The following is a 26999-nucleotide window of genomic DNA, read 5'->3' as shown; positions in this document are numbered from 1 at the left end:
TTCTTTTATTTCCAGTCTTAAAACAAATAACTTCTATTGAAACAAAAATAAAATGTTTTCTATTTTTCTCAAATCCATCTCATAAAATATTGCTGAGTGATGTTAGCTCATAAAATGCTAGCTTAAAACTTTACCTTGTGTAAGAGGAAGAGGTCTTCCAACTTTGGCCTGTGCGACTCTGAGTGTGCCATGTGGTAAAGCATCTTTAGAAGTGATAACTAAAGATGCAATTTGTTCACCTACTTTAGGGTCTGCTGAGGCAAGTTGGAGCATTTTTTCTCTGAATGTATATTGAGTGCAATTATGTGTCAATCTTTTTCCAATTACTGCAGATTGAGAAGTGATCAAATTTTCCAAAGGGTGTTTTTCATTCAGCTTTGTATGGACAATTTTGTGATCAGGCAATCACATATCTGAACCCTTGTAGTGGGGCGAATGATTACTTTTGAAAATTGAAAAAAAGTTGAAAGCCTGATATTTCCTTCCATTGTGCTTCCTTTGAAGATTACTTCTGCTATTGTCACAGATGCCTTCAGGCACTCTGGCATCATGAAAGTCAATTTGACACGAATACTGCTCCTTGATTCTTTCAATCAGAAATGGTGTAAGACTGCGAGTACACTTTTTCATACAACGAATACATACGGCATTTTCAAACTAGTGAATTCTGCTGTCACTTGATGAGCAAACTAAATGAATAACAGCAGTTTCCCAGAAATTCGATGAACACAATTTTGAAAATTCTACTTACTACCACTGGAAGAAAAATATGGTTGATATAAATAAAGTTCGATTGCAAAGATTTGATGAAAATTACTTATGCCATAAAAATGCTAAAATAAGAAGTTGTAATTTATTCCATATGTACAATTAAATGAGAATTTAAAAAAAATAAGAAAATTTTTGCAGACAAAAAACTTCACAAGCCATATTTCCATATTTCTATTATCAAATCAAAGATTCATAATTTGATAGAAAGCATTATTTACACTGTAAAAAATGCTAAATATATGAAGCTATCATTCAAACAATATGCGTTAAAAAATATTTTTTAAATGATTTTTATTTTCGGACGAAATAGTTCCATTTTAGTTTTTGAATTTTTGATATCAGAGATGCGTATATCTGTTACTCCCTCCAAAGGGTTTCTCCGAAACATCAAGCTGGGGTTATAGCCTTCTCGGGCCATATGTGGACTAATAAACTTTCAAGGAGAGAAGTTTATCGTTATCTTCACCATATATGACCACAACTAATAATTTCAATCCAATTAATTTATTTTCTTTTAACAGCAAGGAAATTTTCATTGAATTAATTTAAATATACTGGTTTGAACTGTTAATGTTGGCTTTTGTCCACATGATTTACCTTTCTTTTTGTTTATACTTTCCGGAACACGAAGGGTGATCAATGACACGATTACAGTAACAATTGCAATTAAAAAAAAACGCAAAATATTGGTTGAACGGAAACGACCTGTTCTGGTCTGCCAAAGACCAGGTAAAAGCGCTGCCAAAACCTACAGCCCCAACGGATCTAAATTGAAAGTTACAGTTTTAAAGTAAAATATAACCTTTATCAAGAAATAAAAAGTGATTTTTTTTTTATATATATAAATATTACCTTCAGCCCAGTAACTCTAAACAAACAGTAGATAGGGTAATTCAAAAAGTTCGCGGCATATTATAAAAGAAATATATTTTTATGTTAGTACTTTTTTTCAATATGGTCGCCGAAAACATTAATGCACTTCATTCAGCAATGCTCTTATCTTATATCCGTGATTTCTATTTTTCGGAAGCCTTAAAATAGTGACTTACTAATGGTTCTTTGTTTGATGAAAAATTGCTTACAAACTTCTTTTAGTTTAAGGAATGGAAATATGAGACAGATTAGATGGAGCAGCAAGTTTTGCTATGAAACTACACTTGCAAGGGTACAAGAAGAATATAACAATGGAGGATTGTTAAGTTCTTTCATAAATTAGTTTCTTTGGAACTGAATTTTACATCTGTTATCTTTCACAAAAGCTATTTTTCAAACAATTGATCAAGTAAATCGGAAAGTTGATGTTACTTAACAGTTATCTTTCGATCCTTTGAAAATTACAGGGCGTAACAGGATCCCCTTCCTCCTCCCCTCAAACACACAATCATAAATATTATTTCTTTTAACAATACAGAAGCACACTTTAAATTCATGTTTTGGATATTTAACGAAATAATTAATAGAAATTATTTGTAGACTTTAAAGCCAAGATAGGCGTGGCGTTGCAATCAACTACAAAAGTTTGATATACTGCAACCTATGTTAGCCACCTTTCAAAATTACCCTCATAAATATAAAAACTAGCTCTTCACCTTCCAACAGCAGACACAGACATCCCAATGCCATTAGCTAGGCCCAGCAAGTCTGATTCAACAGAGTTATTTATAAACACATTTACAGCAACAAAGCCTGACACCATAGCTACGCGCACAATAACTTGGTTAAACCACAAAACAACCCAAAGAACTGTTCTAAACAATAAAAACAGAAAAAAAAATTTCAAATTATTTTTATCAAATAAAATCTTCTTGTCATACATCTACATCTTAAAGTATAACTTTAAACGCTCTCTAAAAATGATTACTTTCATTAAATTGGAGTTATTTAGACATTGAACCCTGATAGCATCAATCGCAACATATTTAAAACGAACCCCTCTTAAACAACAGTGAATTATGTGAGACATGATATTTTACGAGAACATTCAGATTTTGATTTTTATTTAAATTTATTTAATATTCACTTATTGTAAATGAAACAGCGAGTAGGAGAGAGTGTGCTAGCTGGCTGTAACTTTAGTTTTTAAATCTTAAAAATATTTGATGTTTTTGAAAACCTAAAACTACAATTTTAAAGTATTTGTTGAGTATGAGTAGATGATAAGGCTTTGTATCACTATCTCATATAAAAAGCAGACGATCTCAAAAAAGAATAAAATACACCAAAACAAAATACACGTCCTTGTTTGTTTTTTTTCATAACTTTTCCCCACCTACTACAAAAATAAAAAAATGCAGTTGTAACAGCAGAACTTTTTTGAAAATAAAAGAAAGATTGAGTGTGAGTGGAACGTGTGAAAATAATAAGAATAGGAAGAAAAGGTGCAGGAAAACTCGTACAGATAATTATTTAATATTCATATTTAATATTCATATTTAATATTCATATTTAATATTCATATTTAATATTCACTAATTGCAGATGAAACAGCGAGTAGGAGAGAGTGTGCTAGCTAGAGAGTGTGCACAGTCGAATTTTAAAAGAATATAACTTATTAAAATAACTTTTATACATAGAGTGTTATCATTAAGAGTATTATCATTAACGGTATCAACCTTCAGGGCCAAATTTAAGTACAAATCTTTTTTATTATAATCCTATGAAGATGGTAGCCAGCTTTAGAAAAAAAATAATCCTAATTCAACAGACCTTTTTCAAACTGATCTTAACATTTCTATCATATCAAAAACATCTTGTTATATCAAAAATATTTTAATCGTATATTTTATATAAAATTTAAGATTTATTTTACATATTTAATTTATCTTAATATTTGTATTATGTTCAAAGTATCTTAGTAAAAATAAACACATATCACATAACTATTATGTAAAAATACGAACTGATCTGAAGTAAGAGTGACAGAGGAATTGATGCTCTCTGTTAGAAATCTCTGAAATTAATCAATTGTACTTGCCCCATTAGCAAACTAGCCCCAGTTTTCCCTATTGAGCAATAGGAGCAGAACAAATTACTTACTTTTTTTTTATGAGACCAATTAAAGGTATTAATGGCATTAATGCACCAAATAGCAGAGACGACGCCAAAAACATCTGCAGACATAAAAAGGGTAAGACAACTTAGCAAGAGGAGTAACTGGATTACATTTAGAATCTTTGAAGTTTATAAATAGCTTACCTTTTTTGAACCGAACCGGTCAACCATCTATAATCATACAAAAGTCTATAGCATAAAGTAGAGAATTACATTTATAGCAATTTTAAAGATATGTTTTAGAAAAAAGATTAATTAATGCAATAGTCACAGAAAATACCGAATTAGACGTTTCAGAATTTAGCATGTTTAAAACGTCAAAATGCAATTATCAAAAGGTTCATGCATGTTCAGTTTAAATTTTATCTGTTAAATGAAAATACAAATCAGCAACTTCTAGTATTTAATTGTCGAGAAAAAAAGAAAATCATTTTTTAAAATCACTTTACATATATAAATTAATTTGTCGGTTTAATGATAAAGCTAAGAATAAATTTTGGAGAAAGCAAGGTTTTTACATTTAAGTAATTCAGAGAAAAAGGGAATTTATATTGTACAAAACGAAATATATCATGAAATTTTCTTCTCATTAGAATGCTTTAGACACTATTATAAAAACTTACAAGTATTTGATATTATAGAACATCAAAAAATAATCACTAAGTGACGTTTAATTCAATTTTCATCAAAATTTTAATTAGTGACTTAAATGAGATATAAATTTTTTTTTTAATTTTTTCACTTTTTTTTTTCATGCTACAAACAAAGCTTTTTAACAGAATATTGTAGCATTTTTTCCTTATTCATTTTTCTTTTTTTTTAGCATATAAATACTTGTATATTTACCAGTATATATACTGGTATATACATGTTTGTATATATATTGGTGTAGTTAAATTCCTGTAATTTAACAGTAAATAAAAAGTAAGTAACAGTGAAAAAGTACTTCGAATTTGTTGGAAAATCTTTACCAACTTCGCAATGTTCAGCAAACATTTCATTTTTCAAAGTTTAAACATCAAGAAGATCTTACCTTATTGACAAAAACAATTTGAGCAATAAACATAGCAATTGAAACAAGTAGATATAGCAAACCAAGTTCAGATGTTGACATTCCAGGACCCCCTGTAATAAAGGAAAACAGCCAAAGCCAAATTCAAACAAAGGATAAAACTTATCCGAAGAGTAAACGATCAAAATGTATATGCAATTATGTATAGCAACTAGAAAGACTTACCATACTGAACTGAAGTAGCAGCAAATACAGGAAACAATTCTTCAAAACCAATTGCAAACACAGTGTATAAACCATACAGCAAAGCAGAAAGTAGAAAGTCTTTATTTCTAAACGTAAAATTTAAAAAAATCAATAAAAAACAAACAAAAAAAAAGAAAATTAATTAAAAGAAATAATCAATAAATTCTGTCATATCAGACAAATGATAAATATTTTAAAATAGTGAAAAGATGTAAAAAAATCTTTAAGTACAGAATTTTAATTAATATCATGCCCTTATTAAACTCCATAAAAGATATCATTAGGGTAACATATTCTGGAACTCAGGACCTGTGCATAGTTATTACATTAACAAACCAATGCTATGCTAAAAAATTCATTTAGCAATTATAAAAAAAGGCCTATATTTAATTTAATAAATTGTCCACTTAAAAAAAATTTTTTTTTCATGTTTATGACTGAAACATTTGCACTAATCATTTTTTATGAAAATTACCAAACTTTATGAGAATTAGTATCAATTGGGGCCTCATTTATCCATAATGTCCTCAGCTAGACTTTTTGACATTGAACTGACCAAATTTTGGATCTCTTCTGTTGTTATATTATTCTGTGCACTAACTATAGCTTCTTTCAAGTCATCTCTGCATTTAAATGCTTGGTCAAAAGGTTTTTTGTCCAAAATATTCCATATATGTTCTATCTAGACTTTGAGATTATTTGTATCAAAGTGTAGTTTCATTTTCTCATGTTTTGGTTCATTATATTGCCAGAATATGAACTTTTCTCCTGCTCCTTTACAGTGCCTCGCAAATAACTCAATTTGTAAGCTTATCCTTTTTTCAGCACATTTTCTAGACTCCATCTGATGAAGCAAGGGACAAAACCTTTTTTCCAATATAATTCTAGTATTTTTTTGTACCTCTTTGCAAACTCCAACTGATGTCATTTGTTTTGCAGTTAAGAAAGATTTCTTTCGAACTGCTGTCTCTATAACTTTGTTCTCTGTTATGGATTGTGATTATTTAAGGTGTCACTGTGATGTAGTCTTTCTTAACTTTAAAAGTTTGTATAGGTGTCAAAAGGAATCTATTTTACTTCAGATTAATGATGATATTGCAATCGATTCTATTGGTAGTCTTGCATTTTTGTCCTCTGCTAACAAACAGTTCTAATCAGATCATATTTCTTTACAATTGCTTTTGTAAGAAGAATTCCAGTTTTTTTAGATCTGAGGAAATGATTTTCCTTGATTTTTCCAATCAACTCCGAGGCTTTGAGGCATTTTTCCAAAAAACTATATTTTACGTTTATGTTTGATTGTTTAAGTTGCTCCAATTACACAAAAAAAATAAACTAATTTGTTATTGTATAATTATTTTTATTGCAGTCAATTTTAAGCATTATATTCTTTAAAATTCAAAAGGTTAAACAAGCAATTAATTCACCAACACACAAACAGATTCTTAAAACTATACTTGATAAGACATCAAAAACAAAACTCAACTATTTTAATGGACAACTCAATTTTTTTATGCAATTTTTAAAATGATTATTTTATTTTGTAAATAATTTCTTTTTTATTGCACTATACCTTAAAAGTTTTCCTAAGCTACTATTCTTCAACCAAATCCAGTACGCTTTAACTTTTGATGGCTTGGGATCAATCAATCTTGATAATTCAGAGATTGGTTGATTATTTTTTCTAAGCGACGTACTATCAATAGAGCAATTAAGATAAGCATCCACATCCATAGTGTCCTCAGAGTTTTCTTTCTTGTCTTGAATAGTTATTGATACCACATCACGGTATATTCTGTAAATAAACAATAAAATTTATCAACTTAATTGTTTTAATTTAAAAAAATCTTGTAATTTTGCATTTTGATTTTCAACCCCATTTAGTTTCAAGAAGATAATGCCCAAGGCGTTCAAGGACCAAACAAAAATTTCTAGGTCAAAAATATTTTTACTTTCAATTATATTTGAAAAAAAAAAGTAAAAAACTTTATGAAAAAAAGTGAAAAATTTTATGAAGTTTATAATTGAATCAGTGTTTTTTAAAGGGGCTGATTTGACATTTTTTTTGAAATTCACTTTTTGTGTGTTTTTAGTCCTTCTATGATAGCTTCATCAGTTTATGTTAAAAATGTGTTTAAACTTTATTACACAAATAAAGCCATCTGAAAGTTTTTGATTTTTTTTAAAAATCACTCTCCAGCTGATTTGTATTTTTAGGCGCAATACGCAGAAAATGTGAACAGTTTCTTGTACGTTGTTGTTATTATAAAAATTTTAATGGATCTCGTAATTCCAAGTCCTAGAAAGAGGAAAGAAAGTTATCCTTGTGAGTACAAACATAACAAAATAAAACAAGCACGTTTAATGGGACAGTCATACATAAATCATAAGGGAAGTGAAGTTCCACCAAAGTACCCTAAGTTTACTTGCAGGTAAGTTTCTATATATATATATATATATATATATATATATATATATATATATATATATATATATATATATATATATATATATATATATATATATATATATATATATATATATATATATATATATATATATATATATATATATATATATATACACTGCAGGCCAAAAGTTTCCGGACACTTGGATTTTGTTTAATTTTTTAATTCAAACTCCCATAATTATTTCAATAAAATTCAAATATCATATTTATTTTTTAAAAGATACATATAGTTACTATTTAAGAAAAAAAAAAGCCAAAAAACGAAATAAAAAAAATACTAAGAACACTATTCTTATTACACTGTCTTTTCGTCAAAAAATAACCCACGAGTTTTTATCACTTTTTTTGCAATCCGTGGCATCCTATTTATTAATTAATTTATTATTTCGGGTGTAATTGATAACCAGGATTCTTCTAATATTTGCCACAGGTGCTCTTTGGATGTTGGGCATTTTTGTCTGACCTTTCTGTCCAATTCTTCCCACAGTAACTCTATTGGGTTCAAATCTGGTGATTGGGCTGGCCAGGTCATGATTTTGAGGGCATTATTATCCTCTTGTTCCTTTATACAATTCTTACATAATTTTGAGGTGTGTTTAGGGTCATTGTCCTGCATAAAAACAAAACCACGACCAATAGTTCTTAAGCCAGAAGGTATAGCATTGTTTTCTAGAATTATTTTATATTGTTCTTTTTTCATAATACCCTCAATTTTAACTAGGTCACCTACACCAGCTGAAGAAAAACATCCCCATACCATAACTGACCCACCGCCATGCTTGATTGTTGGCACTAAACACTCTGGGATCATTTTTTCTTTTGTTGTTCTTCTGATGTAAATTCTACGCCTTTGCCCAAACAGTTCAAATTTGGACTCGTCGGTCCATAGTACTTTTCCCCAGTCTTCTTCTGTCCAATTTTGGTGGTCTATAGCCCATTGTAACCTTTTCTTTTTATTTTCAATCCATAGCAACGGTTTCCTGACCGCTATACGACCAGAAAGTCCTGCTTGTCTAAGACGTCGTTTCGTAGTGGTTAATGAAATAGATTTTGAACAACTTCTATTGTAGCCTGAAGTTATTTCCGGGGCCGTAAGTCTTCGATTTCTTTTACTCATCAATATATTATACTATTATCTTCAGCTTTTGTTGTCTTCCGTGGTCTGCCAGATCTTTTTTTGTCTTCAAAAATGCCTGTTTCTTTCCATCGTTTGATGGTATCTTGTACAGTACTTCTGGCAACTTGTACTTTTTTGCAAATTTCACAAACTGAATATCTTTCTTTATGTAATGTAATTGTTTCAGAATGTTTTGCAACCGTTAAAGAAGGTTTTTTACCCATATTTTTAATTAAATAGTCGAATTATAAAATTTTAAAATTTTTTTAAAGATTTTTTAATGCAACCGTCATCAATACCAAATGAAAACTAAACAAAACTAAATATTCTTAATCATTTTAGTCGGATATCATTATATTATAAATATTTCCTTCATGTTTCAACAAATAAATAACTTTAACAAGACCAAACTCTTAAGAGTAATGAAACGCTATATATCAAGTTAAAATAAGCAATTAAAAAAACAAACTTATTTATGTAGGTTTGAGGCCAGTAATACCTAGTTACTAACCTCAAACTTACATAAACACTTAAAATTAGTAAGTTTAAGTATTATAAATTAATATTATTGATTAATTTAATGATACAGGATAGATTTTAGCTTTTTATATAAAAAATATCAAGTGTCCGGAAACTTTTAGCCTGCAGTGTATATATATACACACACACTATATATATATATACACACACTATATATATATATACACACACTATATATATATACACACACACTATATATATATACACACACTGTATATATATATATACACTATATACACATTTACATATAGTATATTTAAATCATTTTAAACTTATAAGTTTAATGTTTACATGAAACTATACTAAAATTATAAAAAATACTATACTATAAGATTTTGAAACATTAATCAAATTTCATGAGAGTATAAGTTTAAAATAATCTAAGTATATTATATGTTTATATGTCTAAAATTTATAGAAAAACATACTTCAAAATATTTTAACCCTAAAACCTAACCCTAAGTCTAAACCAGCTATAGAACCTAGACATGGGTATACCTGTTTTATACATGTATACCCAGGTATGATGAGTAAAATGACTTTAAAGTAAATAATTTACAGGTTTTACATATTAAACCTTTCTTGAATAGTAGTTTGATATGCCTAAGTTTTATTATGATTTTTTTGTATATTAATTTTTTTGATTTCTGTTCTAAGGTGCAATAAAAAGTGTTTGGAAAACTTTGGAGAGGCTTACTGTGTGGATGTCTTTTCCAAACATTATGAATTAACAAGATTTTTATATTCAAAGATTGATAGATGTCACTATAGTTAAAAGAAGAGTGCCACATCAAATGAATCTTGAAAAACCAAAGCAGCCAAATAGCTTCTCCTATCATGTGATTGTAGGCAATATACGTGTAGAGATATGTTGCAGTGCACTTTTATCTGTCTTAAGTATAAGTGAAAAACGATTACAAAGAATAAGGAACCTTAGGTTATTGAAATAACCCCTGAAGATAAAAGAGGAAAAGGTATTACTAGTTGTCATTCTCAGAATGTTCATGACATTGTTAGTAATCATATAAGATCATTTTCACTCAAGGAATCACATTACTCAGGCAAAAAATTATATTACCTCAATGCAAATTTAAATGTAAAATTAGTGTGGCAACTTTTTTGTGATAAAAATCCAGATTTAAAAGTGAGCAAGTCTTTTTACTGGAACCACTTTAAAACAAATTTTAACTTTCGGTTTGGACACCCACAAGTGGACACTTGTTGCATGTGCGAAAAATTAAATCTTAGATTGAAATCACCACATCTCAATGATGTAGCTAAAAGAGCAGCGCAGACTGATTTAGATGCTCATAAGCTAAGGAGTAAAAAATTTTAAAATGCTTTAAAACATGAAACATCAGAAGATGGCTCAAAGGAGGAGCACATTCTATCATTGGCATTTGACTATATGAAGACGATAAGCTTGCCAAAAATAGCTGTCCAACAACTTTATTACATGAGACAGCTATCAGTCAATGTTTTTTCTATACATAACATTAGAGAAGAAAAAAGTCATATACATATATACCATGAAGGTCAAGGAAGAAAAGGGTCTAATGAAGTTGCAACTTTTTTAAATGATTATTTGATCTCACTTCCACCAAAGTATAATACATTACATTTGTTTTGTAACAACTGTGGTGGACAAAATAAAAATCAAACCTTATCACATTTTTGTTTATACTTAACTGACAGTGGTAGGTTTGATAAAGTCGAAAAGCTCTTTCTAATGAGAGGGCATAGTTTCCTTCCTTGTGATAAGGACTTTGGTATAATTTCAAGTGTTTTACAAACACATGACCGTCTTTATCACATGCATCAACTCACCGAGCTTATTATTAGCAGCTCCAGACTACAAAAGTTTACTGTGAAAGAAATTGTAGATGCAACTGAATTTTTTGATTTTAAAGCTTGGAGCCAAAAACATTACAAAAAATCTTGCATTTCTTCAGAAACCAAGGGAAAAAATACCCAATAAGAAAAGAAGGTTCACTTTTCAATTAGTAACTTGTTTCATTTTGTATATGAGCATGATAAAAAAGACTACATTAAGGCATTCACTAATATTAATGGTTTGGTCTGTCATACTTATTTTATGTCCAAACATACGGGTACTGTACAACAGGTGGATAGTTTGGCTTATCCAAGTGGCAAAGTTACATTGAAAAAAGCGAAGGTGGAAGACCTTAACAAATTAAAACAATTCATTCCTGAAGAATTCAATGAGTTTTATAACAAGCTGTTCTCCATGATAGTGACTTTGAGAGGGAACTAAATTAATTCTTACTGATAGCTAATTTAGTTATATATATGTATTATATTTATTATTGGGACGCTACAACATTGTTTTAAAGTACATAGTTGTAGTTCTTACGGAGTTTTAATTTGTTTTCCTTCCTGAAATAATCGATTTTTTTTAAAAGGGCCAATTTTTTGAAATTTAATACATTAATTATTAACAAACAAAATGACAATTATCAAATTGTACGAAGATGTTATTCTTGCATATATTTTTTAAAAACATATTACACAAATTCCGTATATTTAATATAAAAAGATATAAAGAGTTTTTCTTAGTTTTCTCAAAAACAAGTTCTGAGCAAATCAGCCCTTTCAAAAAACACTGATTCAATTGCTAATCAAATCAGCATTTAGTGGCATTGCCTTTTGAGGCATTGAGTCAATAACCTTAGTTAGTTTGTATATAGCAATTCCCCAGTTTTAGTGTAAAGCTGCAATAGGGGAAAAAAAGTGATTTACATCAAGACTTTAGATAGTCCAGTCTAAAACAAAGGCTTTATTAGATTTGAATCAGTTTTCCTCAGTCCTTGATGTGCCATTAGGGACATAATCTTGCTCAAAACACCATTGTTAATCCATTTTTGTTTTAACAAATAGTAGCATCTTTTCATCTTTTCATCAAACCAGCATAGAATTTGGCATCCATGATGCCCTCATTTTGAACAAATAGCCCTACATATAGGCAAATTTTACCTATAAAAAAACTGGGAAAAAATCTTTAGCCACATTTTTCAATGAAATTTGTTACAAAAATTTCTATGTAAATAAATCTTTAAAAAAATAATTCAAAATTTAAGAGCTATATTCCTTTTGAATTCTGTATATATATATATATATATATATATATATATATATATATATATATATATATATATATATATATATATATATATATATATATATATATATATATATATACATACAGTATCGGACAAAACATGGTGGACAAACTCAAATATAGAACAAAAGTTGATCAAAAACTAAAAAGAACTAGTAAAACAATTGTACATATTATTTTTTAAATAATTTATTGTGTTCTTAACAAAATTTAAAACGTTTGAATCATACTAAGAATCACAAAAAAAATTTATAACACATTTTTCTCAACAAACAACATTTTTCCTTGAACAAAACAAGGTGGACAAATGAATACGAAGCTTTTTTTAAAAAAAAAAAAAGTATAAAAAGTAAATTTTTACCTCTTTGGAAGAACAAAGACAGCACTAAACAATGTCAATGTTGTCCCAACAACAATAATCATGTTTGGGATAAATATTTTGAAATAGTCAAAAAATGAACCTAAAATCAGATCATAGTTTGTAGAGATGGACCAAAAGCAAAAGTAAAAACAAAAACAGAAAACTTTTAATTCTAAATAAAATTTAAAAACACTTTTGATTAATGTTTTCAAACTTAAACATTTCATAGGAAACACTTTTTTGTTTAAAAAACCTCTTTTGTAAGAATACGACTGTTGCATTGCACAGTGTTTTAAATCAAATATTAAAACATTTTGACTTAAAACACTGCATAGTGCAAGATAAGAAGAATTTGTATGAAAGAAATAAATTTATGAATGATAAATTTATAAATGAAAATAGATGCAAAGAATATGAAGAACATAATCAATATATGTATAAAATATATTTGAAGAATATGAAAATATATCTGACAATAATGAAAAAATGGAAAGCAGATATATCATCACATACAGTGACATGCAAAAGCTTCCGGCTAGTAACTTTTTGTACTCTAAATTGTTTTTAAAAAAAGACTTATGAATTATAATCATTATACTAATAGTAAGAAACATAGGAAACAAAATAATATAGAAAAAAATTTTTATTCAAGTTTATTAATACATTTACAGTTGTAAATTGTTATATTTACATATGCAAATGTTTCCAACCACATAATATATATTGACATGGTAGGATGTTCAAAATCACATTTACAAGTAATACCACATTTAATATTTACATTTAGTTCATAGAAGGTCAGGAGAGGATAAACATGGCTTGACATGTTTATTCTCTCCTTACCTTCTTTGAATACATATCCTAATTTATGAGTTATAAAATTTTCAAAAGAAGTCAAATCTTCTTCTGAAATTGCTTCACTATTACTAATAGGTAAATTAACTGTAATACCAATGTGGATATGGTTTAACAGATCACCCATCTCGTGGAAGACCAAGAAAAATATCTATACAGTAGATTGTATCATTAAACATAAACCAATTGCAAATGTCGAAAAAACTGCTGCCGAAAATGCATGTGAGCTAAAGGATGAACACCTAGCTAACTTTACTCCCAGTTCAATGACACCAAGACTATATAACATGGGATTTTTTGGTCATATATGTATTAAAAAACTATTAATCAATAGAAAGAAAAGGAAGGCTCAATAAAAACTTCCCAAAGATAACCTTAGTCAGAGAACAAAAGGTTGGAAAAAAGACAAATCTAAAGACAAATCTAAGACAAATCTTTTTGAAAATGAAGATAAACAACTTGCATGACACCCTTTTGGCACAAAAAATGATATTGGGCACCAAATTCCAAAAAAGAAAAATGGTTTGCAAAACCTTCTCTGCATAAGGAGTTGGTCTATTGGTGAAGGTCAACTGAAATATGAACAATATTTACAAGGATGTTTTAGAAAACAACTTGCTATCATATACTAAAGAAACTATTCCACATAATTGGAGATTTCAGCAGAATAATGACTCCAATTACACATCCAAGTTGTAAAAATAGTGATTTTCTGCTTTAAATGTAAAAGCTTTAATCTGAATATCTCATTCACTGGACTTGAACCCAATAGAACACTTATGAAAAACACTCATCAAGTTGAAGTATAGATTTTTAAACAAAGCTAAATTATTCAAATGAATGAAAAATGGGATAAAGTTCTACCTTGTTGCGTTTATTAGTGGACTTAACACCACATAATTGTGCAGCTGTTATCACTGCAAATGGTACTGCTACAAAATATTAACATAAAAATTTAAGTCTAAAAAAAAACATGGGATCAATAAAATTTTTTCGGAGTACAAAGTGGCCAGAAACTTTTGTACATGTCATTTTAATAATTACAATATCAAATATAATCACAAATATAAACACACATTTTTTTACAATGAAATGATAAATCTGTCAAGTTATTGGATGGTAAAAGTCATAGTTGCATTGAAACAAGGCTACTACATAAAACCAGGGCTAATTCAATAACTTACAACCGTAACTCAGACTCTAACTTTAATGCATTTTCAGCATTTTCATACAAAATAACTTTAATGCATTTTCAGCATTTTCATACAAAAAAGAAAAGGATGTGGAGTTTGTTTCATAAATGTGGTGTTTTTAAAGTATGGTCCAGAAAAAATCCGGCCATTATTGATAGCAAAATTAAATATAAAGACTTAAGACTTGTCTTCCTACTCTATTACAACTATCATGCGTTTCTGTGTGATAATGAACAATTCAGCCCTTCTTTTTTAAATATCTTTCTGTTATGGCCCAGTATTTCTCAAATGGACAAACTTCTCAACTGTGAACAATTAGGTGGGTTCATGTGTTTGGGAACAAATATAATGCCATTTTTATTATACCACTCAATTGTCATTGTAGAGTAATGTGAACTAGCTAAATCAGACCAAAATATAGTAGGACCTCTATGTAATATAATGAAAGGCAGCAAACGCTTTTTAAGACACTCTTCAATATATAATTTACAGTCCATTGTTGAATTTACTACAAAAACCTTACTCTATTGTCTGCAACTACAAATATCATCATCTTCTTACTAAAATCCCTCCACAATTAATTGCAGAGTAAAGTTCTTTACCAGGCAATTGATTCACATTTTACATAGGTTTCATCATCCATAATAACGTAGCTGCCATGTTTTGTAAGAATATTGTCATACAATAATCTTGTACATTTTTCCCCTTGAACACTTTGTTTTTCTGACTGGTTACTTAATAGTATGGTATGCTTTACAGCCACATTTTGTTCCTGCACGTCTTGCAGAGCTTTTACTGATTTTGAGCTTTTTTGCTCAATCATAAACTGACAGTCCTGGATTTTTTTCAAATGAGTCTTCATTTTTTTAAATAATTTATCAACAAAACCACTATTTTGTCCAATACCAGGCTTTCTTTTGATTGATAGAGTTTTGTTATACTGTCTTAGAGTATTACCAACTGTACTTTATATAACTTTCAACTGTTTTGCAATAAGTCTTGCAGAAGCTGAAGAAGGATTTTCAAGATATTTGTGCAACATTTTTTTCCTCAAACTTCTACTTTTGTTGGCAATTTGTCACTAATTAAGCTCAGCTAAAATGTGTCAATCTATTTAAAATGTGCTTTGGCCGCTATTTAAATATTAAAAAGCAGTTCAATAATTAATTTTTTCAAGATTAAGTTTTTGTATTAAAATTGGCTTGATTTTTTCTGGACCCTGCCATAAATAATTTATAAATAGTAAAGTACTTTAAAAAATTAAGAAAAAAAGATGTCAAAAAACACATGCAGTTAAAACTTTTCAACTCAATTAACTTATTAATTTTTAACTTAACTAACTTAATAATTAATTTATCTTTAAAAGATAAAAAGAATTTTCACCTTTACTAAAAACCTTTGGGTATTGCTCAGCAGGGAAGGCTAGAAATCCTGAAAGAATAATTTAAAACAACTTTATAAAAAACTTTTTAACTTCTCTTAAAAGTTTATGCTGTTTTTAGAAGCATTGCATTTGACTGCTAATACTTTTTTATTACACTACATTGTATGCAATCTTATTATACAATACAACCAGTCAAATGCAATCTATTAATAAAGTTGTTTCCTACAATCTGTATATACAAAAGTTATCACTTTTGCATCTTCAACAGATTGAAATGGACACTCTTCAATTTATTTGATCATCATAAAGGTGTTTCCTACAGTCTATGAATGTAGTTTTTAGGGTTTAAAAATGCAAAAAAGACTGGTAAACATTCTTACCAGCCATACTGGGACCAACAATTAACCCAATATTGTATCCTAAGAATATTAAACCAATACCAGTTGCAAGGTTTGTGTCATCAGAAATATCTGAGATATAAGCTTTTGCAATCACAATAACTCCTGAAAAGAAGAACACCATAAAGAATTGCAGCCACTTAACAAAAATGACTGAATTGAGAATGTAAAAATGAAAAAACTTAATGATGCTCTGTTTAAAGAAGAGTTTTTATATTATTACTTTATTTTGAATTACTTCTCTTCATTGAACCAAATCTTTATTTTAAATTCATTTGACAACAACACAATTTAACAATTGGAACTTTTTTTGTATTTAAATTTTGGGCTTCAAATTAAATTTAACATATTCCTTAAAACATGATAAAAGTTATCATAAAAGTTATTATTATGAAGTAAAAAAAAAAAGAAATAAACTTTTTAAAAGAATCTTGAAAACTTTTTGAAAGATTTTTGAAAAGAAAATATTTTGTAAGAATCTCACTTTATCTCCTTTTTGAATTACTGAAAGTAATTATAATTGCTTAAAGAAACATACATTTTATATTTATATAAAGAAATATATACTCTATATTTATGTCTATAAGGATACAAAAAGATTTAATCTTTTTTTGTTAAAACTGTCACCAGATTAATACTTCTTTAAAAGAAATTATTTATGAAATGATAGAGCACATAGAGTATTAGAATGAAGTAAAAAATATTTCAGTTTTAAAATAATTAAAATCATCCGATTGGAAATTTGCTAAAATAAGTAATAATATTTTATCACCCATGCTCAAACCCTGCAAAAATCTTGTCACCACAGCCCATGTGTAATTGAAAGAAAAGGCAAACATCAGTGTTGTAACTGCAAGACAACATCCAGCCACTAGGACAGATAACTTTCTTCCACATTTATCACTAATATACCCCCATGCAAAACTACAAAAAAGTAAATACTAAAAAAAAAAGCCAAACAATATTCTGATGAAAATACTTATTTTATATTTTGTCCAGATAATATTAAAATATATTTATGTTTATACAGTGGTAAGAAAGATATTAGAAACACCTTTAAATTTGATTGGGCTCTTTGACTGATGCATGATGGTATTTTTAGTTTTTCAATTAGATAAAGTTAGCAACAATGTTTAGTCACCAAATTTTGATTTGTAGTTTAAAAAAATAAAAAAACTTTACAATATCAACAAGTTCATCAAAGGTTTGTTATGCAAATAATGTCCCACAGTAATATCTTTTAAAAAAATGATAAAACATTAGAATAGTGTATCTTTAGGCAGCCTCCACATTTGTACAAAAGATAGAAAACCAGACCAACTTAACTAAAAACTTTTTTATAAACTGGTTTAAAAAACTATTTTCTTTAAATTAATAATAATACTATAAAAAAATACTATTTTCTATAAATTAATATCGACATTAGCAAAATAAAAAATGCTACTGACTTTATTTAGATGATAAAGTAAAAAACTCCATGCTCTGGCCAGAGAATTCCATGAAATTTAAAGGCAAATTTAATACTTTTTACACAACTGTACATTTCATCAGCAATTTATTGTCTATATATTGTTTAAAATGTTTAAAAAAAATAAATAAGACACATGTGATTAGGAACATGCTCTATTACCTTGCAACACATCCCCAGAAATTTTTTTTTTTTTTTGCTTAACACATTTTCCCATTTCAAAAGTAATAAAAAAAACTTTTTTCACCAGGGGTCTGGAGAAAAGTTACATATTTTAAGTGAATACTCAGGAATTTTGTTGTTAACATAGGTAACTAAGAGGCAAGGGACAATATCTAGTATGTTGATAAGGGTGCCAAATGAAGATAAACTTGCTTTTTTGTTCAGTCAATTTTGATCAAAGTTTACTAACTGATTTTAATTTTATCAAAAAATCTTTATCATTTTAGATTTATGACCATTTAAAGTTTAAAAGCTGAAGGTGTTTCAAGTAAACCTTCGGAAAGTCATACTTGTTAAGATTGCTCAAGCAGGACAAAGAATTCAACATTCCTGTATAACGTTTTAAAAACAAACGAATTAGCAATTGTAAAACCAATAGTCCGTTAAAACACAAGGAAAGCTTAGCATTAAAAACTTTTGGTCCGAAGCAACTTATTGTCAGAAAATATTAGTTTAAGAAACCTTTTTTTCTTTGGAAAAATTGAACGAACTTTAATTAAAACTACACACAAGATAAGATTTTGCTGAAAAAAAAAATTGTTAAGAAATAATTTTCTAATAAGTTTAAAGCCAATTGAAGAAGTTGCACAATTTCTGAAAAGTGAGGGAGGATGGAGATACCAAATCTGGTTTCAATATTAAACTCATTGAGAACAACAAGCTGATTGGAAAATTGTTCAATGTTGATGAACTCCCATTGCTATTAGAAGTAAATGAAATAAGTAATGAGGTTAGTAACCTATTACTTAAAATTTATTTAGATAACAAAATTGCATTATGTATCATTCATTTTCATTTTTTATGTATGCATTGTGGACAGAAAAGGATACTCCTATTATGTAGTGCAATGACATTGATGAGCTTGGACAATGTGTTTCATCAAAGAAATTAAAAAACAAATGAGGCTGATATCAAATTAAATGAAGTTGAATGACAGTGGTTCTTAAAGTTGCCCACAATCACTCAAAAACCTGAGTTAGAAAAAATCCCAGAGAAAACGAGCAAGGATGACAGATGTATACAAAAAGTTCAAAGACTATTATTCAAAGCTATTATAATGGCCTTTTGACTTCACTGAACAAATTTAAAAAATGTTCAATTTATTCCAAATTAGATTAAAAAGTATCTGAAGATCTAAAGATTTTGCTTCAACTGGTTTGAAAACAAAATGCAACATCAAAGCCTATTTCAACAGTTAGTCTGTGAATTGGAATAAATTACAACAATTTTTCTGTAATTAAATTGGAACTTCTTTTTTACTACTTGTATTCTTTAGGCTTAGGTTAGAGGATTGAACAAGCTCTGAAATACATTCTTCAATCAATTTTGGCAAATGAGTTGGAAAGCGAAGTCCATATAAAATTTCAATAAAAATAATCTAATAATAAAACCCAGAAAGTTATATTAAAATGTAAAATAGATGGCACCAAACCTTACTTGACCTTTAAGAGTCATCATTATGGATATGGTTTTCAATGAGTTCTTTTCAATTTTTTTTTTTTTGTTGCATCAAACTAGATTAAAATTCATTGAAAGATTACAAATTCATTTCAAAAAATTTTCTTATTTAAAAGTTATAACCATTTAAAGTCTTTTAGGGAGTATACACAGTAAACAGTACATGTTTTTTCAGCAATGGATTATGGGCCATTATGAATATGGATTAACTGCAAAAAACTAAAAGTTAAAAAAATTCAAAAGAATGTTATAATTACTATAATTTGATTGGTAAAAAAAAAATGCATCTATTTAAAAAATATATATATATATATATATATATTGCATTTTTTTGGTAATTGCAATCAATATTTTGAAAAGTTATTTTAAACTTATTATTATTTTGATTTTTGATAAATTTTGACAGAACTTCAAATTTTCAAAAGGTTTTAAAGAACTAATATAAAATTACCTGCTGAATACTCTGGCAACAAACATGGATGACGCAAGTATTCCTGCTTTTCTTCCTAAAAACAAAACCGATTTACTTTTTATTTTTACAACTTATTTTTACAATTTATTTTTCGCAATTTACTTTTACAACTTATTTTTACAATTTAATAGTTGCATTTATTTTAAAAAGAATGAATTTCACTATACTTATACTAGAAACAGATAAAAACTATTAATCACAACAGTAAATTTCTTTAAACTTAGTGAAGGAAAAATTCAACAGCTAAGCAAAAATGCTATCATTTTCAAATTCTTTTACCAGTATCCACTTCAGTGGTTCCATAATCCTAAAAAAAAAGCAACCATGCTTCATATCATTTAGAGAGTAGTAACAAGATACAGAGTAATAAAAAAGTACTCATGAAACAGCAATAAATATTAACAGTAAGAGTTTTTATGATTTTAGTTATATTAGTTTTAATATTAGCATTAGTAAAAGTAATTTTTATAAAATAAGCACAAAAATAATAACAATAAAAATAATAAAATTGTAAAAAAATGGTAAAAAAGTGAAATCAAAAAAGTAACATTAGTGTAAAACAAAATGAATATAGCAATAACGATAATAATAACAACAATGAATAATAGCATTAACAATAATAGTAACAAAAAAAATGATACTCAAAATACTTCACTTACTTTGAGTTTGAAAATACATTAAAATGTCAAAAAAGATAGTTAACTTTGCTTAAACTTAATTAAAGATATAAACCTTTTTCATAATTATAGGACAAAATAATGCCAATATTAATTAAATTTTAATTAAACATTAACCCTTTATTGCTAAAAGGGTCCATATGGATACCATCACTTTACAGGAGCTCAATCAATGTTTTATGAATTTTCAATGAAAAAATGATTTGGAGACCAAAGAAAGTGAACAGATGATTGATGATGGGATTTGTGTGTTAGGATTGTGTCTGCATGAAAATGGTAAAAACTGATGTGGTTCAGAGAGAACTGAATGGATGCTATTTTGAAAACACCAGAAGAGTGGTGTTTTCAATTTGAGGACAGTTGGTAGGCCATTAATCAGACTGTGGTTGGTTACAAATGATTTGTAACCTATTAGAGATAAGAGTTATTAGTTTGATAAAGGGTTGGATGATGAGATTTATGATGAGAATGCTAATTGTGTACTTCAAGAAATTTATAATGAGGTAGGAAGTTGCAAGCTTGATTGCAGTGATTGGGCTGTATATGGTGATAAGGAAAAAGTGTGGGTTGATGCAAGTTCTTTATCAACTGGTGCTCTTATCCAAATTGGGAAAACTAATGTGAAGGATGCAACTTGGCAGAATTAGATACTGTGAAATGAGGAATGTATTGAAGCTGAAAGTAAACCCCAAGAAATCAATGTGCCTCTGTAATGGAGAGCTCAGGCATGGCACATGCCTTAAAAATACCTCAACTGCTATTTGTATGATCCATAAGGATCAAGGAGAAGCATAATTCCATTGCTAAAATTGCTAGCATGTTTAATAACATAATAGTATTAATAATTTTGACAGTTGCTAAAATAGTTATAAATACGATTAATTGTAAATATGTATTGCCTTCACTATTACCAAAAGAAAACAACAGTGACCCTGATGATAAAATTGAATGAAACTAAGCTAATATAAATCTATTTATAAGAAAACAGTGGAAAATGATGATTTTGAAGAATCTAACCTAGAGTTACAAAACCAATCACATAAAAGTCATGGGCTCTCAGTAATAGACAAAAAGAATTGAGAATTGACAGTTGCAAAACATATATATTCTGTAGAGACATCACTTTAAATTTTATTTTAAATAACCAAATTAAGTTAGATGGTCCAGACTCAATAGAGAAAAAAATTAATGGCAGAAATATAATGGCAATTTGTAGAAATGGCATTTTTGGGATAAACATATAACTTAAAAATTTTATTTATCAACTTACATAAAAATGAATGGGCTTGGCATATACATAAATGTGTGAATATATTTGTAAAAAAAAAATATATAAACAAACATGAAATACCTTGACAAGATGAGGAATATAAGAGAAAACTGATGTCAACACCACAGCATTAAAAAACTAAAAAAAATTACTTTTATTATGTAATACATTTTGGTGATAGAGAGAATAGTAATTTTATTCAAAATTTAAAAATTTATGAAACACAATTTATATATTTAGCTGATATAAACAACTTGCCAGAGAAACTTACTTTATATGTTATAAAAAGTAAGCAAGTGATAAGGAATACACTGTAGGAATAAATCAAAACGAGTTTGTAAATTCAAAAAACAACTTAGTAAAATGATCTAAATTTTGTGTTTTTAAATATTATTAAATATATTTCCCAAAGTTTGGACCATAGAGTAAAGAATAGTTTACATAATTGCTAACAGTTTTTGCAATTTATTTGACACTAAAAATACCTGTGCCAATATGCATATTAATTTAAATTTGATTGAACATCATCAGATTTCAACCTCTATTAATCATCTTTACACGCCAAATGACATATCTAACTCTTTATTGTGGCATATATAATATTCTGTATACTTTATTCTGACTGGCTAGTATTGCTAAGGATTCAGTTAGACTTAGATTAGTGTTAGAAACTTATATAATATATTAACATCTTAAAACATCTATCTTGCAAATTTTTACATAAAAAATTATTTTTATGTAAAAATAATTTTTACATAAAAAATTATTTTTATATGGAGGTAAGACCACGAAATTTATAGGCATTTATTCATTTTTTATACAAGATAGCTGATGGTGTGAGCTTAACTGTCAATAACAAACTATCAACTTTCATAAAGCAACTTCATTAAAGGTGGCATGTAAGTAGAAGATCCGAAATTCATTTCCAAAAAAAAAACAAAGAATAGTTGAAAAATTAAATGGTTTTACTACCTGTTCACAATGAAGATGATAATGTTCAGCTATACTGAAATGATGTGACAGACCTCAGTGAAATTTAACAATGCATCTAGTAAAACAAAGAAAAGAAGATTAAGCCCATTTGTGCCATTTGCATCATCTTCAGAACTATTGCTTGCAGCAGGTTGCTGTTTGCGCCTAGATGCAAGAGAAAAAAGAAGCTAACCCTGCATTAAAGTTAGTAGATTATAATGAGCCATCTGCTTCTATTGTGCCTTATACACCAGAAAAAGATTTTAGCACTTAGTCTACATTGTGGACTGTGTAAGGATTCATATCAGCAGATTCATTTTGATGCAATTAAAGCTGGCTGTAAACTGTATTCTCCATATGTTGTTTAAGAAGCAAAAGAGCAATGTATCTTCAATGTATGTCAAATATTAGTTGGCTTAAGTGTAACTGATTACTCAGCTTCTATTGATCTTCATAATTTGTTAGACCATACTGCTGCATGCCTATTTAATCTTCAAAAGGACTGGTTATTTCAGAAATCTAACATTAAAAAAATATTGCACTGTAAAATTGGTTTTGATGAAGCAGCAGGTCAATTTTTTTGCAGTCATCTAATGAAAATGAGCCTCAAGAATCTTGTAACAAGGATTTAAAGAAATTTTGATGACATTTGAATGCAAATGTCCATGAACAAAAATTAACGTGGATGTGTTAAAAAGATTTCTTTGTTCTTCAAATCCACTTATCAGCAGTTACAGAAAAAAATTCAGTTACAAAGAAATCATTTGATCCAGAAAAAATGCAACTTTAAAAACTGCCTTCACATCCTGGTAGAATAGACCTAAAAAATCGTTTTGATTTCCGTTTTTGACGATTTATATTCGTAATTAATAGATCCTACTTGGCCCTACACATTAATTCATATTACATTGACTTATTTTATTGTCAATCAAAATATATAGTTATTACATTCTTATCAAAGAGAATGGTACTTGTAACAGAGTATACATAAAAGTATATTTCAAAGCATTACATTTTCCTAAAATAGCCAAGGTAAAATATCTGGTTTCTATGCAAAAAAGACATACATAGCGACCAGACATCAAAAATTATATCGCCATTTGAGCCATAACAGTTAATATATACAAACAAATAGCACTTATACAGGACTATAGATAAAAAATTAATAATTTTTTAAGCGCTTCAAAGTGTTTTGGTGCAAGAAGAAAACAATTGCTTTGCCGTAACTCATTTTATTCGCTGTAAATTTACATTCGAAAATAAAAAGTTAATTTACATTCGTAAATTCGTAAATAATTTCTGACGCATCCGCTAAAATATTTCTGAAATTTCGAAATAAAAACGAACTTTTACTACGGTTTTTTGAAGCTATCTTAAGGGAACGAAAAATTTCAATGTCAACCAAAGTGACAAGTAAACATTCTACTGCATAGCCAACATTTTCAAATAAAAAGGTACTTACATTAAAAATAAACAAAACCAAACAAATTCCTGTTGGTAATGGAGTTGTTCCTTCGCTATAGAACAGCTTTCTGATCGCATCACGGACTTTCATGGTTTATATACGCAATCTTGAAATAGAAACTTTATGAAATTACTCACAGATTAAGAAAACTTCTCTCTAAATAAAATCAAACAAAGCGTAGCAAAATGGTATCACGATTGTTGCCACCATCTTGGCGGTCTTCGTAATGGCATCGATATTTGAAGTTTTAAAATGTCACGAAGCTTTTGTTTTAGTTGGTGTCATCAAGAACTTACGAATAGTTAATAAAACCCTTTCATCTTCTCCGATGAAGGATCTATACTACTTATCATTAGGACCTATACTATAAATTGTCAATGTAATTTATTACAATGTAAATAAACCGATTTTTAAATAATCAACAAGCTGATCTACTAAATGAAACAAAATTTGGAGAGATGAAGTAGTCACTTTTATAATCAGTGATAACATTGATTTTATGCAATAGTTGATTGCAAACTACAAAAAATGAGAAAAATAGTTTTTGCATCGTTATTTCAGAGCGGAAATCTTAAAACTGTTTCATTTCTAAAACACGACGACACACGAAAACACGACGGATAAAAAAAATATTGTTGAAAATAAAGCTAACAATGAAAACCATAAAATTTCTCATAATCGTAAAGATTTTAATGACGTTTTATTAATTAAACTTAACGTTAAGAAATAAAAAACTTTCAAATTTTTTTTTCCACATATAGATTTTAAAAACGAACAATTTCTTGCTTAAAACACTAGTTAAAATCTGCAGCTGCTAATAATTTTGTTTCTAAAAAATCATTTAAGGTTTAAAGCGATAAAATCTCTCTTAAATCTGATCTTTAATCCGGTCCTTGTAATATCTTGAAAATGAATAAATAAGAGCATTAAATAGATTTGTTTAAGTAATAAATATCTTTAAACCTTATTTTCCTCAACTTTTGAAAGCATCATAAAAAAGCTGTCAGAAGCTTGTTTAGGGGTATCATGAAAGATTTTGAGTCCTTGAGTAGCTTGAACATGCTCGGCGTTTAACCTTAATATAATAAAAACTTACCAAAAGCTTACCAAAGTATTTTTAAAAACACCCATAAAAATTTAACTTCTTGAAGACAAATGACTTTAACTTTGACTTTATTTAACTTCTTGTAAACAAGACTTTTTTTTTTCTATTGAGTTAGAGGAAAACAGTTATAATAAAAAATACTGGAATTACAGTAAAAAATAAAAACTGATTAAAGTAATGTAACGCCATTTTATTGCCTTTTCCGAACCTTTTTGGAAGCATTTTTGAATGAATAATGCTATTAAGTTTAAATAGCAATGAGTATTAACTCATTTATTTTTTAAAATTCAGCATTTCTCGTCGAATTCAAAAACAGTCTTATTCAGCTCTGTAACACGAGCTGAATATGGATTCATGTTTTGTAAAACTGGTCACGTGGTATTTTGTTAACTATTTCAAATAGTATTTGTTGCGTACATTTTTTAAACTTGAGAAATTTGAAAAGCATACTTTAATGACATATAATTGAATAAGAGAGTGTTTCATTTCCACCTTTAAAATGCGTCAATTCCGCATTTTCGAATTCATTTTAGTCAATCGCATTAGCCATTTTGTATAAACGGTTGTTTTTTCTGGGTTTTTAGGGATAAACAGCTAATACTCTTTTTCTGCCGATATTTCTATAATAACAGACAAAAATTTCACAACTTTTATCTGTTATTGAGATAATATCTTCAGAAAAAGTATAGTCTAAATCTTTTGTCCTAATCACGCCTATTCTGAATGAAGAATGCACGAGTTGCTGTGGATATTGTGTTAATTCCTAAAAATGCCGGAAAAGTCCAACATTCCGACTCCGACTTTATCCCAACAGGTAAAAATATTTCGTACTTTGAACTTGATTGGAGTTGTTCGCTGAGTTCCGAAGTTAATTTTTAAAAAAATCCGACTTTTTTCAGAAATTCCGATATTATTATATTAATTATATTACATCATTTTTATATTACATATTAATGATATTTTTGACATAAGCTTTGCTGGATTTTGTGCCAATGAAGTTTAAAACTTAACAAAAGCAACTTATACCCCATTCACACCAACAAAACCGAGTTTTAATAGCACTCGCTTTTAAAACGGTGTTTTATTTAGCTACTGTTTTTTTAAAGTCATTTATTTGAAACATTGTTTTAAAACCTTGTTAAAAAAAAATAATTAAGCGGTTATCAAAGCCGTAAAAAGTTGTAGCTTTAATTTTTAATCGACTTTGAAAACCTTTAAAATTCGTTAAAACTTAATTATAATGATGTTGAGAGCCATAAAAAGTCGTAACTTTAACATTTTAATTTTAATCGACTTTGAAAACCTTTAAAAGTTGTTAAAACATAATTAAGACAATGTTGAGAGCCGCAAAAA

The 26999-nt window shown here is 28.2% G+C and overlaps 1 long non-coding RNA gene and 2 pseudogenes across 3 annotated transcripts in view; 1 reads left to right on the top strand and 2 right to left on the bottom strand.

Annotated features, from left to right (window-relative positions):
• LOC149886455 (uncharacterized) overlaps positions 1-431 on the bottom strand; it is a 45380-nt gene extending 44949 nt beyond the window's left edge. The window contains exon 1 of one of the 2 annotated variants that reach the window (XR_016453819.1): positions 135-431. This is a non-coding gene — a long non-coding RNA (uncharacterized LOC149886455). The remainder of the gene's footprint in view (positions 1-134) is intronic. The other variant, XR_016453821.1, reaches the window with a different exon arrangement.
• Positions 432-1100: 669 nt separating this feature from the next.
• Positions 1101-24907, bottom strand: LOC149886453 (uncharacterized; annotated as a pseudogene). The gene is made up of 15 exons (XR_016453818.1): positions 24539-24907; positions 22186-22242; positions 20437-20464; positions 20137-20191; positions 17310-17461; positions 16520-16642; positions 16139-16186; positions 12708-12807; positions 6654-6875; positions 5060-5166; positions 4856-4947; positions 3967-3993; positions 3808-3881; positions 2361-2519; positions 1101-1536 (listed from the first exon to the last, which is right to left on the bottom strand). The product of XR_016453818.1 is annotated as an uncharacterized LOC149886453 (transcript).
• LOC149886454 (uncharacterized) lies at positions 9696-11482 on the top strand (annotated as a pseudogene).
• Positions 24908-26999: the final 2092 nt, after the last annotated feature.

This window comes from Hydra viridissima, unplaced genomic scaffold (assembly GCF_058129835.1).
Source record: "Hydra viridissima isolate aposymbiotic clone 2 unplaced genomic scaffold, HvirCarnegie_v1 scaffold_7, whole genome shotgun sequence".
In the NCBI taxonomy this organism is placed as follows: domain Eukaryota; kingdom Metazoa; phylum Cnidaria; class Hydrozoa; order Anthoathecata; family Hydridae; genus Hydra; species Hydra viridissima.
Note: the sequence above shows the minus strand (reverse complement) of the source record. Positions and strands in the feature narration are given on the sequence as shown.